Source organism: Dysidea avara, chromosome 4 (assembly GCF_963678975.1).
Source record: "Dysidea avara chromosome 4, odDysAvar1.4, whole genome shotgun sequence".
Taxonomy (NCBI): domain Eukaryota; kingdom Metazoa; phylum Porifera; class Demospongiae; order Dictyoceratida; family Dysideidae; genus Dysidea; species Dysidea avara.
The window spans coordinates 4,521,180-4,535,575 of record NC_089275.1 but is presented as its reverse complement, the minus strand read 5'-3'; the positions used below and the strand labels follow the sequence as shown (position 1 = coordinate 4,535,575).

Here is a 14,396-nt window from a genome sequence, read left to right as displayed (position 1 = left end):
ATATTTTATTATTTTAAACCTATTAACTACAAAGGTATCATCCTACAACATTCTTCAACTACAAAGCATCAGCAGATGGCTTCATAATAGCTTTCATGGTGGCCACAAAATACTGAAATCACTATAAGTCACTCAAAGCAGGTAATATTAAAGTAGAAAGAAATCTTATCTTTGTAACAGAGTATAAAAATATTAAAACAAATTGGAATCATTGCATAACAATCTATTCATTGCTCAATAGGACAGCTGAGCCCACACATAGTTGCATATGATGATTATACATGTACACATCTAAACATCTCAGTCTGTCCTCAGACTAAAATGTGTATAGTTGCTGTTTATGCAGCTATTATTATGCAGCCATTTAATGCACAATTGAAATTCCTAGAAAAATGATCTGTTGGTAGTGGCAGATACGATCACTATCATCCAATACTACTAGTTTGTTATTCTTTGGAAGGATAGCAGTTATGTACATGAGAGGTGATAACTTACTGGCATGCATTATAATATAGCCACTGTGTAAGAAACTATGCATGTTTATTGAATGTACAGTAGGTGCCTGTGATAAAGTTTTGCAAGTTCTAATCATTTAACTGATGCGTAACATAATAATGAGCGTAAATCACAGTGGCTATATGTGACCCGGTCTGCGAAAAGGGCTCTTATAGCCTTTCCAATTATCCATGTTTGGCTAATCATAACTCCTAATCTACTAAAGCTATCACCATGTAATTACACCCACAGCTACTGCCAGGTTAGGGTTGATGAGTGACCAAATTGTAGGCTTGTACCATATTCACCAGTCAAGTTATGGGTTACCATATATATGCAATTGGAAAGGCTATAAGAGCCCTTTTCGCAGACCGGGTCACATATTATAATGCATGCCAGTAAGTTATCAGCTCTCATGTACATAACTGCTATCCTTCCAAAGAAACACAAACTAGTAGCATTGGATGATAGTGATTGTATATACCACTACCAATGGACCATTTTTCTAGGAATTTCAATTGTGCATTAAATGGCTGCATAATAATAACGGCGGCGTAGTGATATACAGCAACCATACACATTTAGTGTAAGTGCTATTTTGACAGGGTGATCATAAGATACAATGACTGACCCATGCCACAGTCCATTAAGTGCATAGAATTACTGGTATTTAAAGTGGTGAGGAGAGATTCACTCATCACCCAGCTTTAAACAGTGCACGTGGATGTGGTTTAATTGAAGAAATACATGGCAAAGTACTAGAAAAGTGCAAATGTACTAAATAAATGTAGACATGTACTTCAACTAGTCCATGATAACAAGATGGCAGTGAATGCTAATAGCTACAGCTCTTTCATAAAGCTTGCAAAAAATAAAAATTAATGCATAGCGCTTAATATTATAGTAATGCATGTACGTACGTATATGCACATGGAATAATCAAGCCTTATAAACTTAATAGTACTTGCTGAAAATTATAAGCAGTAATATTGTCACGGGTAACATCCTTTAAATACTACATACAAGCTGAAGTACATATTTTGCTACATTACACAGCACATGCACCTATATAAACACATTTGGCGAAAAGGGCTTATGCTGATAGTTTAAAGCATTTTAGTATCAAGTTATCTCTCTATAAGAAGTAGCACAGAAATATTAAAAAAATTGGTCAATGCATGGGTAGCTAGCAGGATAAAAAGTGTTTGAGGAGATTTCATACTGGGTTAATTATAAAAGCTATGGCTGTAATGTCTGCATAATTTTGTAAAACAACATTGAGTTCAACATTGAAACAATGAGTTCTTATTACTGTATATACTGCAGTCGCCACCCTGACAATCTCATAAGCATTTCAATAGTGTCATGTTAAATATGCTACTGACTGCAGCTGCTGGAACTGTTCATTATGTAATTGTTGTTACATAGTTAAGAAAAAGAAGGACAAACAGCTACATGTCAACTGTTAAATAATCTGAAATATTTTGTTTAAAACAAGATAATACCATATTGTGTATTGCTTTCCGTGTGATTCAGGAATCACTGTGTGCTCCTCTAAATCCTGTCTAATTCAATAAGAGTTATCTGAACTTTCATCTCCATTGACAAATTTGTTAAGTGAATACTAGGTACATAAAAATATCTTTCTAAGAACTCACATCATAAGGCTTTAAACTTGTGATACTTCAGTACACTGTACATAGCACAGTGTTGTAGAGTAACTAAGAACATACATAGAACAGCCCCCGAGCCGGAGTGTATCTGTTTCAACATAATTATGTTTGCATGTTTTAACAGCTGCTAGCTGAGATCATGACAAGGGTAGAATATACACCCTACCTCAATCTCAGTAGGTATCCATATACTGCATGGTGTAACTACTGTATGCATCAGCCATCTTATTTGTTTGAAATTAAAGTGAGGATGGCAAACACATAGTAACCAGGAGTTGCGATTGACACTAAGCTCTTCTGGACTCTTAAATTAGCAGAAAAATGGCATACTGTAGCTACATAATACATGTATGTATATGTGTTAAATCAAATATCTACAGAATATCTTGTGTTGAGTTATGCTGTATCTGTTTGGGGTTCACCATTAAGCCTTTTTATACTGTCCAGATTGTTCTTTTTGTGTAAATCAAGTAGTCTATGAATATAGCATAGTTCCAGTAGTTAAAGCCTGTGAAAATAATGAATGTGGGCACAATCTACACACCATCACACAACAGATCATATCTTAGTACTGGAATATTTGCACTCTGTAACTTTTATGATAAAGCTAATTCAATGTGTAAACAGCTAGGGTTGAAAATGTCATGGTCATAGCGTCAAGACATTAAAAGTTATGAGTCACAAAAGTTTTAAAAGGTAAGTAAGTTTTGTGTGTACACATGCCCTATTTCTGTAGGCCCAATCACTTATATTTATATAGCATCTTTAAACAGGCTGTAGGATCAGGTGTCATACAGATCTTCAGCACTTGTACTATAAAGCCTTAATAACTGAATAATAAATTAATTGGGTTTCTGTCCATGTTAGCTGAAATTTGTTAATACTGCATGTCTTCCTTATCACAGTGATGAGCGCACCACCATTTTATCAACTCCACCTCTTCAGTTTGCAAGCATAATGTCTCGTAATTGTGGTGTTAAATCCTGGCCATATTGAGGCGACCACAAGCCCAATAGTAATTAAAGTAAAGTTATTCCTAGGATATGTGCAGCTTTAATTTTTTCTTGTTCCGATGCTCCACATTTTGCACATTCTCCAAGTCACTATCAAATGCAAAAGTGTACCTTAAAACTTTGTACATGCAAATGGCATAGCTAGCTACAGTGTATATGCCGGCCAATTCACTTACCAAGTTTGACACAAATCCAATTGCAGAGTTATAGATGGTAATCATGTAAAAGTACCATAAATATTGTCAGTCACACCTAGTGGGCAAACAAGAGGTTGACATGGATTAATTTATCTCAGATACATGCATGAACTACATGGATGCTTATCAAAACATATTTACAAAGTCCAACATTACTACTTAGGAAAAACAATAAAGAATTATAACACAAATACATGTGTACAGTGAGTAAGTCATAACTCATGCAAAGCACATAAACCAGAAGCATAATATGTATAGTTAGCAACACATACTTTGAGAAACTCCCCTGGCTGGCTGCATAGGATTCTGAATTACTCACATGATATGCCTACTGAAAAGATAGTGGTGGAAAACAGTACCAAGTATTGATATGCACATTGTACAGTATGTACTCCGGTATACCAAAAGGCACCTGTTAGGCTGAAGCGATGTTTAACAGTAGCTGTTGTTGAGTCATGCTGGTTTGAAAGAATCAGTCAAGCAGCTAGCAGAAAATTCGAATTTTATTTTAAATTTAATAGCAACCTATTCGAAATGTTTTAAGTTGCACAGAAGGCTTGATTATATCTAATCAATACTGCCAAGGCACCATACATGAAGGTATTTTGTGAGTTTAGTTTCTGGTCAATATTTTGCTGGCACAGTAGATCCTTGTAAGAGCTGGTCTGGTTGGTTTGGCTCATTCAGTTTGGTTAAGTGGGTTTTTATACTGGAGTTGTGCTGAACTGAGCTAGCATGCTATATGAGGCAAGTGTAAATGCAGTGTAAAAGCTGTCTTAATGTTGTAACTTAATGTACATATACATATGTATTCATTTACCTGATTTAACAATGACTTTTAAATGATTTACAATATTGGAAAGCCCAAGGAAGGGATTAATCACAGTACCATGCAAGGTTCAACAAGCATTGTAAATACTTAATCTTCTATTCTTACTTGTCTTTCTTTGATTTTTTCAACATCATACATACATGTACTTTAATTTCAAAGTAGTTATAATTTCAAAGTAGCTATTTCCAACAAATTTCTATTTTATCACACAACTGTTGATCCACTAAATGTCGAGAAAAGTAAACACAACAGAAGTTAATAATGTGATCAGTGTAGCATAGCAGTACATGTTCTAAAATTTAATGTGGTTGTGATCATGTACCATCAATATGCTCTAAGCCTCTAACCCAGCCACCCACTTACTTGATGGTTCCTTGTGATAGAGCATGTGGGCAGCTGAGGATGAAACTACTTCTTTAGTCCCTTCAAGTACATCAAACTCCTCTAAAAACAATTAGTATGTCAGCTATATATTTTTGATACTATGAATAACCAGTCACATCACTATAATGTGTAATTGCTACAGTAACTCTACTTAACCACTAAGACAAAACTTCGAATTCATGTTGATATTTATCTAGTCAAAAACAGCTAAGCTGTAAAAAAAGGAGTGCAGCCCTTGAAAAGGCTATGGTGAAAAAAGATGTGAAATCCAAGGTGGCAGCCGAGAAATGGCTGTGATGGTAGGTTAATGGTAAAAATTTTAATAACGACAATTCAGGTGAATTAATTCAGGTGAATTTGGTGCCGCTTGGTCAATTGGCACAGAATTCACCTGAATTGTCGTTATTAAAATTTTTACCATTAACCTACCATCACAGCCATTTTTTTGGCTGCCACCTTGGATTTCACATCTTTTTTCACCATAGCCTTTTCAAGGGCCGCACTCCTTTTTTTACAGCTTGGCTGTTTTTGATTAGATTTCACTTATTTTTGTATTTGTATACCCCAAAGCCAGCCTATGGCCAGCTTTGGGGCTTTTTAACCTATATATTTTTCTTTACCACAGGAAAAAGAAAAAGATGAAGCAGATTTTATAAATACTTTAACTCATTCTGATTTTATCAGTAAATGTACAAATTATATATATAATGCATATATCAAGAGTTCATAATATAAAAAGAGAGCATATATTTATTACATGTCAATTAATCCCCACAGGATAAGTTTCAGCTGATCTCTCTACTGGGTGACTTGAAATGTAGCTGAACTCTCTACAGGGTGATCTGCTTGTACGTAGATGAACTCTTTACAGGATTCTCTCTACAGGGTGACTTGACTCTAGCTGAACTCTCTGCAGCAGGGTGATTTATTTGCAGTTGAACTCTGTACAAGGTACCTTCTTCTAGCTGATCTGTCTACAGGGTGTCTTGTTTCTAGCTGGTCTCTCTACAGGGCGATTTGTTTGTAGCTGAATTCTCTACAGGGTGATGTGTTTGCAGCTGCACTCTCTACATGGTGGTTGCTTTGTAGCTGAACTCTCTAAAAGGTGACTTCTTCTAGCTGAACTCTCTACATAGTGATCTTTTCATAGCTGAACTCTCTACAGGATGATTTGTTTGCAGCTGAACTCTCTACATGGTGATTTCTTTGTAGCTGAACTCTCTACAGGGTAATTTGTTTGTAGCTGAAATCCCTACAAGGTAACTTCTTCTAGCTGATCTTTCTACAGGGTGATTTGTTTGTAGCTGAGTTCTCTACAGGGTGTTTGTTTGCAGCTGAATCCTCTACATGGTGGTTTCTTTATAGCTGAACTCTCTACAAGGTGACTTCTTTTAGCTGATCTCTCTACAGGGTGATTTGTTTGTAGCTGAATTATCTACATGTGATTTGTTTATAGCTGAACTCTCTACAAGGTGATACTTCTAGGTGATCTCTCTACAGGATGACTTGTTTCTAACTGAACTCTCAACAGGGTGATCTGTTCATAGCTGAACTTTCTACTGGGCGATTTGTTTGCAGCTGAACTCTCTACATGGTGGTTTCTTTGTAGCTGAACTCTCTACAAGGTAATTTCTTCTAGCTGAACTCTCTACAGGGTGACTTGTTTCTAGCTGATCTTTCTACAGGGTGATCTATTCATAGCTGAACTCTCTACATGGTAGTTTCTTTGTAGCTGAACTCTCTACAATGTGACTTCTAGCTGAACTCTCTACAAGGTGACTTGTTTCCAGCTGATCTCTCTACAGGGTGACTTGTTTCTAGCTGAACTCTCTACAGGTGATTTGTTTGTAGCTGAACTCTATTATGGTGGTTTTGTTGTAGCTGAACTCTCTATAAGGTAACTTCTTCTAGCTGATCTTTTTACAGGGCATATTTGTTTGTAGCTGAGTTCTCTACAGGGTGGTTTGTTTGCAGCTGAACTCTCTACATGGGAGTTTCATTGTAGCTGAACTCTCTACAATGTGACTTCTTCTAGCTGAACTCTCTACAGGGTGAGTTGTTTGTAGCTGATCTCTCTACAGGTGATTTGTTTGTAGCTGAACTCTCTATATGGTGGTTTCGTTGTAGATGAACTCTCTACAGGGTGATTTGGTTGTAGCTGATCTCTCTACAGTGGGTGATTTGTTTGTAACTGAAATCTCTACAGGTTGATTTGTTTGTAGCTGAAGTCTCTACACGGTGTTTTGTTTGTAGCTGATCTCTCTACAGGGTAATTTGTTTGTAGCTTAACTCTCTACAAGGTGATTTGTTTGTAGCTGAACTCTCTACAGGATGATGTGTTTCTAGCTGATCTCTCTACAGGGTGATTTTTTTTGTAGCTGAACTCTCTACAGGGTGATTTGTTTGTAGCTGATCTCTCTACAGAGTGATTTAGGTTGTAGCTGCTCTCTCTACAGAGGGTGATTTCTTTGTAACTGAAATCTCTACAGGCTGATTTGTTTGTAGCTGAAGTCTCTACAAGGTGTTTTGTTTGTAGCTGATCTCTCTACAGGGTAATTTCTTTGTAGCTGAACTCACTGCAAGGTGATTTGTTTGTAGCTGATCTCTCTACAGGGTGATGTGTTTGTAGCTGAACTCTCTACAGGGTGATTTGCTTGTAACCGAATTCCCTATAATATTGTGTCTAGTGTCTATATAGCTGATCTCTCTACAGGTTGATTTGTTTGTAGCTGAACTCTCTACAGGATGATTTGTTTGTAGCTGATCTCTCTACAGGGTGATTGTTTGTAGCTGATCTCTCTACAGGGTGATTTGGTTGTAGCTGATCTCTCTACATTGGGTGATTTGTTTGTAATTGAAATCTCTACAGGTTGATTTGTTTGTAGCTGAACTCACTGCAAGGTCCTTTGTTTGTGGCTGATCTCTCTACAGGGTAATTTGTTTGCAGCTGAACTCACTGCAAGGTGATTTGTTTGTATAGCTGATCTCTCTACAGGGTGACTTGCTTGTAACCGAATTCCCTATAATATTGTGTCTAGTGTCTATATAGCTGATCTCTCTACAGGTTGATTTTTTTGTAGCTGAACTCTCTACAGGATTGTTTCTTCGTCACTGAACTCTCTACAAGGTGACTTGCTTCTAGCTGATCTCTCTACAGGGTGACTTGTATAGCTGAGCTCTCTACAGGGTGATCTGTTCATATCTGAACTCACTACAGAGTGATTTGTTTGTAGCTGAAATCTCTTGTTTCAAACTGATTTCACTGTAGGGTAACTTGTTTGTAGCTGAACTCTCTACAGGATGGTTTCTTTGTAGCTGAACTCTCTACAGAGTGATTGTTTTTTGTAGCTGAACTCTACATAGGGTGATTTGTATGTACCTGAACTTTTTACAGGGTGATTTGTTTGTAGTTGATCTCTCTACAGGGTTTCTTTGCAGCTGACATCTCTACAGGGCAACTTCTTCTAACTGAGCTCTCTCTTGTTTCTAGCTGTTCTATCTACAGAGTAACTTGTTTGTATAGCTGAACTCTTTACAGGTGGCTTTTGGTTACTGAACTCTCTACACTGTGATTTGTTTGTAGCAAAATTCTCTACAGAACGACTTGTATGTAGCTGAATTCTCTACAGAGTGACTTACTTGTAGCTGAACATTGTATAAACTATAAAGTAACTTGTCTGTAGCTGAAATCTCTACAGGGTTACTTGTTTGCAGCTGGTCTCTATAGGTTAACTTGTTTGTATAGATGAACTCTCTACAGGGTAGTTTCTTTGTAGCTGAACTCTCTCCACAGTGACTTGTTTGTAGCTGAACTCTCTAGAGAGTGTAGCCGAACTCTCCACAGGGTGCATGACTTGTTTATAGCTGAACTTCTTCAGTGTGACTTGTAATGTTCTGATTCTTCTGAATCTCTACAGCGATATACCTGTAGCTGAACTCTCTATAGGGTGACTTGCTTCTTGCTGAACTGTCTATAAGATTAACTGTTTGCAGCTGAACTCCCTACAGAATAACTTGCAATGTAATAAAATTCTATAATGGAGTAAATATATTAGCTGAATGCTCTATTAGGGTGACTGTTCTATTAGAGTATCTCGATCTCGCATATGTTACACGTAGTTGGCTTTGGAATCATAACTCAGTGGTTTGTAATCCGATTCTTCTGTACTATTGCATGGACTTTCTATGATAATTATTCCAGCTACACACCGATTTTCAGCTCACTGCTCTAAGCGGTTTGCCTAGTAGGCATGAAAACTAATAGTTTTTTTATTCATAAAAATCGATCGCGTAATTGTGACACAGGTTGGGTTTTGTGGCATATCTCGATGGCCTTTAACTGGATTCCTTTCAAACCACAAAAAAGGCACTCCTACGATAGTTACTCCATCTACATAGCAATTTTCAGCTCATTCCTTCAAGCGGTTTACACTGTGGGCGTGACAGACCTTCGACCTTATTTTACACAAATAATCGGTCATAACTCCGTGAACGTTTATCGGATTCTTACCAAACTTGGTACTGAGATTCGCCTTAATGAGCCCTTTAAGTGTGCTAAATTACAGCCCGATTGGAGCACGAATTCGTGTTTTATGGCGGATTTTGCAAAGTGTGCGAAATGAAGAAGTAGAAGAAGAAAAAAACGAAGAAAAAAACCCAAATTTTGGCCGCTCGTATCTCGGAAATGGATGGAGCGATTTTCTTCAAATTTGGAATGTGGACTCTTCTACCTAGCCGGCACTTCTGTAGCAACTTTGGTTGCAATCGTATAAGGAATCACGGAGCTACAAAGGTGTGAAAATCGCGTTTATTTTCTTCCTGTAAATATACTCACGGTGTGGCGCGCTGGCTTCTTGGGCCGCACGACACACTACCGTGTGTCTTGATACATTCAAATGCTTCTTAGATTAAAAGGGACCACCCCTTGATTGATTGTGGCAGAGCCTTTTAATTGCAACACAGCTAAACACTTGTATCTATGTTAATCAGAATCAATATAGTCCAAACACTGCTATTTGCCAATGCCTAATGAATAAAAAAATGAACCACTGTCAGATCCTACAATAATGTACTTTTACATAGTTACTAACAATGAAATAACTGTTAGCAGTTCCTGGAACTGTTGCTAGACCATAAAATGCTATCCCAGCCTAGAGTTTGGACCAGTTGAACTACTGGTACCAGACTCCCAGTACTATGTAATTCAAAGACTGACTCATCATGAGTCAGTGATGTATACATGTATCAAATATCAACACATGACCACACTTTTGTGCCATTAGATGTAAAGTCACTGCACAGTTAATAAACATGTTACTATGTACCAGAACAATAAACATCATTTATAAGTGGTTGAACTTTTGCAGGCATATAATATAAATTATTTCTGTCTTGTGTTCTTTGTCTAAGTCACCAAGGGAATCGAACACCAGTAACTCATTACAAAGTAATGAATACCATTAAAATCAGAATTGTCTGTCAATTTGTAAATACCATTGTAATCAGGACACTTGTATGTATGATGATAAATGCCAAAGCATACACAAATACAAATAGAGATGTTTCACTACAGTGTGTATATCAGACAACCTGCAGGCTGACTGCTAAGTGTTACACTACATGTACTTAGCTCTTATACTGGTACTTTAATAGCAAATGTTTGTCATTTAGTGATTACCATCCCAGACAGATATTTTATTATTTTAAACCTATTAACTACAAAGGTATCATCCTACAACATTCTTCAACTACAAAGCATCAGCAGATGGCTTCATAATAGCTTTCATGGTGGCCACAAAATACTGAAATCACTATAAGTCACGCAAAGCAGGTAATAAAAGTAGAAAGAAATATTATTTTTGTAAACAGAATATAAAAATATTAAAACAAATTGGAATAATTGCATAACAATCTATACATTACTTAATAGAACAGCTGAGCCCACACATAGTTGCATATGATGATTATACATGTACACATCTAAACATCTCAGTCTGTCCTCAGACTAAAATGTGTATAGTTGCTGTTTATGCAGCTATTATTATGCAGCCATTTAATGCACAATTGAAATTCCTAGAAAAATGATCTGTTGGTAGTGGCAGATACGATCACTATCATCCAATACTACTAGTTTGTTATTCTTTGGAAGGATAGCAGTTATGTACATGAGAGGTGATAACTTACTGGCATGCATTATAATATAGCCACTGTGTAAGAAACTATGCATGTTTATTGAATGTACTGTAGGCGCCTGTGATAAAGTTTTGTAAGTTCTAATCATTTAACTGATGCGTAACATAATAATGAGCATAAATCACAGTGGCTATATTATAATGCATGCCAGTAAGTTATCAGCTCTCATGTACATAACTGCTATCCTTCCAAAGAAACACAAACTAGTAGCATTGGATGATAGTGATTGTATATACTACTACCAATGGACCATTTTTCTAGGAATTTCAATTGTGCATTAAATGGCTGCATAATAATAACTGCGTAGTGATAAACAGCAACCATATGTGTTTAGTGTAAGTGCTATTTTGACAGGGTGATCATAAGATACAATGACTGACCCATGCCACAGTCCATTAAGTGCATAGAATTACTGGTATTTAAAGTGGTGAGGAGTGATTCACTCATCACCCAGCTTTAAACAGTGGATGTGGTTTAATTGAAGAAATGCATGGCAAAGTACTAGAAAAGTGCAAATGTACTAAATAAATGTAGACATGTACTTCAACTAGTCCATGGTAACAAGATGGCAGTGAATGCCAATAGCTACAGCTCTTTCATAAAGCTTGCAAAAAAATAAAATGTATAGCACTTAATATTATAGTAATGTATGTACGTACGTATATGCACATGGAATAATCAAGCCTTATAAACTTAATAGTACTTGCTGAAAATTATAAGCAGTAATATTGTCACGGGTAATGTCCTTTAAATACTACATACAAGCTGAAGTACATATTTTGCTACATTACACAGCACATGCACTTATATAAACACATTTGGCGAAAAGGATTTATGCTGGTAGTTTAAAGCATTTTAGTATCAAGTTATCTATCTATAAGAAGTTGCACAGAAATATAAAAAAATTTGGTCAATGCATGGGTAGCTAGCAGGATAAAAAGTGTTTGAGGAGATTTCATACTGGGTTAATTATTAAAGCTATGGCTGTAATGTCTGTATAATTTTGTAAAACAACATTGAGTTCAACATTGAAACAATGAGTTCTTATTACTGTATATACTGCAGTCGCCACCCTGACAATCTCATAAGCATTTCAATAGTGTCATGTTAATATGCTACTGACTGCAGCTGCTGGAGCTGTTCATTATGTAATTGTTGTTACATAGTTAAGAAAGAGAAGGACAAACAGCTACATGTCAACTGTTAAATAATCTGAAATATTTTGTTTAAAACAAGATAATACCATGTTGTGTGTTGTTTTCTGCGTGATTTAGGAATCACTGTGTGCTCCTCTAAGTCCTGTCTAATTCAATAAGAGTTATCTGAAATTTCATCTCTATTGACAAATTTGTGAAGTGAATACTAGGTACATGAAAATATCTTTCTAAGAACTCACATATAAGGCTTTAAAACTTGTGATACTTCAGTACACTGTCACATAGCACAGTGTTGTAGAGTAACTAAGAACATGCATAGAGCAGCCCCCGAGCCCGAGTGTATCTGTTTCAACATAATTATGTTTGCATATTTTAACAGCTGCTAGCTGAGATCATGACAAGGGAAGAATATACACCCTACCTCAATCTCAGTAGGTATCCATATACTGCATGGTGTAACTACTGTATGCATCAGCCATCTTATTTGTTTGAAATTAAAGTGAGGATGGCAAACACATAGTAACCAGGAGTTGCGATTGACACTAAGCTCTTCTGGACTCTTAAATTAGCAGGAAAATGGCATACTGTAGCTACATAATACATGTATGTATATGTGTTAAATCACATATCTACAGAATATCTTGTGTTGAGTTATGCTGTGTCTGTTTGGGGTTCACCATTAAGCCTTTCTATACTGTCCAGATTGTTCTTTTCGTGCCAATCAAGTAGTCTATGAATATAGCATAGTTCTAGTGGTTAAAGCATGTGAAAATAATGAATGTGGGCACGATCTACACACCATCACACAACAGATCATATCTTATTACTGGAATATTTGCACTCTGTAACTTTTATGATGAAGCTAATTCAATGTGTAAATAGCAAGGGTTGAAAACTTCATGGTCATAGCATCTAGGCATTAAAAGTTATGAGTCATAAAAGTTTTATAAAGTAAGTAAGTTTTATGCATACACGTCATGCCCTGTTTCCGTAGGCCCAGTCACTTATAATTATTTATATAGCATCTTTAAATAGGCTGTAGGACCAGGTGTCATACAGACCTTCAGCACTTGTACTATAAAGCCTTAATAACTAAATAATAAATTAATTGGGTTTCTGTCCGTGTTTGCTGAAATTTGTTAATACTGCATGTCTTCCTTATCACAGTGATGAGCGCACCACCATTTTATCAACTCCACCTCTTCAGTTTGCAAGCATAATGTCTCGTAATTGTGGTGTTAAATCCTTGCTATATTGAGACGACCACAAGCCCAATAGTAATTAAAGTAAAGTTATTCCTAGGATATGTGCAGCTTTAATTTTTTCTTGTTCCGATGCTCCACATTTTGCACATTCTCCAAGTCACTATCAAATGCAAAAGTGTACCTTAAAACTTTGTACATGCAAATGGCATAGCTAGCTACAGTGTATATGCCGGCCAATTCACTTACCAAGTTTGACACAAATCCAATTGCAGAGTTATAGATGGTAATCATGTAAAAGTACCATAAATATTGTCAGTCACACCTAGTTGAAAAACAAGAGGTTGACATGGATTAATTTATCTCAGATACATGCATGAACTACATGGATGCTTATCAAAACATATTTACAAAGTCCAACATTACTACTTAGGAAAAACAATAAAGAATTATAACACAAATACATGTGTACAGTGAGTAAGTCATAACTCATGCAAAGCACATAAATCAGAAGCATAATATGTATAGTTAGCAACACATACTTTGAGAAACTCCCCTGGCTGGCTGCATAGGATTCTGAATTACTCACATGATATGCCTGCTGAAAAGATAGTGGTGGAAAACAGTACCAAGTATTGATATGCACATTGTACAGTATGTACTCCGGTATACCAAAAGGCACCTGTTAGGCTGAAGCGATGTTTAACAGTAGCTGTTGTTGAGTCATGATGGTTTGAAAGAATCAGTCAAGCAGCTAGCAGAAAATTCGAATTTTATTTTAAATTTAATAGCAACCTATTCGAAATGTTTTAAGTTGCACAGAAGGCTTGATTATATCTAATCAATACTGCCAAGGCACCATACATGAAGGTATTTTGTGAGTTTAGTTTCTGGTCAATATTTTGCTGGCACAGTAGATCCTTGTAAGAGCTGGTCTGGTTGGTTTGGCTCATTCAGTTTGGTTAAGTGGGTTTTTATACTGGAGTTGTGCTGAACTGAGCTAGCATGCTATATGAGGCAAGTGTAAATGCAGTGTAAAAGCTGTCTTAATATTGTAACTTAATGTACCAGGGGCGGATCTAGGATTTATAAAAGGGGGGGGGGGGGGGGGGGGGGCTACCTCAAGGTCTAATCTCTTGGGTAGAGGAAGCATGCTGGAACTAGGGGGTCTGGGGGCATGCCCCCCCCCCCCCCCCCCCCCCCCCAGGAAATTTTTGAAAAATAGTTGCTAAAATACTGCAATTTGGAGAC

At 36.7% G+C, this 14,396-nt stretch overlaps 1 long non-coding RNA gene across 1 annotated transcript; it reads right to left on the bottom strand.

The window, feature by feature from the left end:
• Positions 1-2,459: 2,459 nt before the first annotated feature.
• On the bottom strand, positions 2,460-14,190 carry LOC136252322 (uncharacterized). Its single transcript, XR_010699464.1, has 6 exons — positions 13,688-14,190; positions 13,395-13,470; positions 4,574-4,654; positions 3,651-3,709; positions 3,358-3,433; positions 2,460-2,676 (listed from the first exon to the last, which is right to left on the bottom strand). It is a non-coding gene; the product is annotated as an uncharacterized lncRNA (long non-coding RNA).
• Positions 14,191-14,396: the final 206 nt, after the last annotated feature.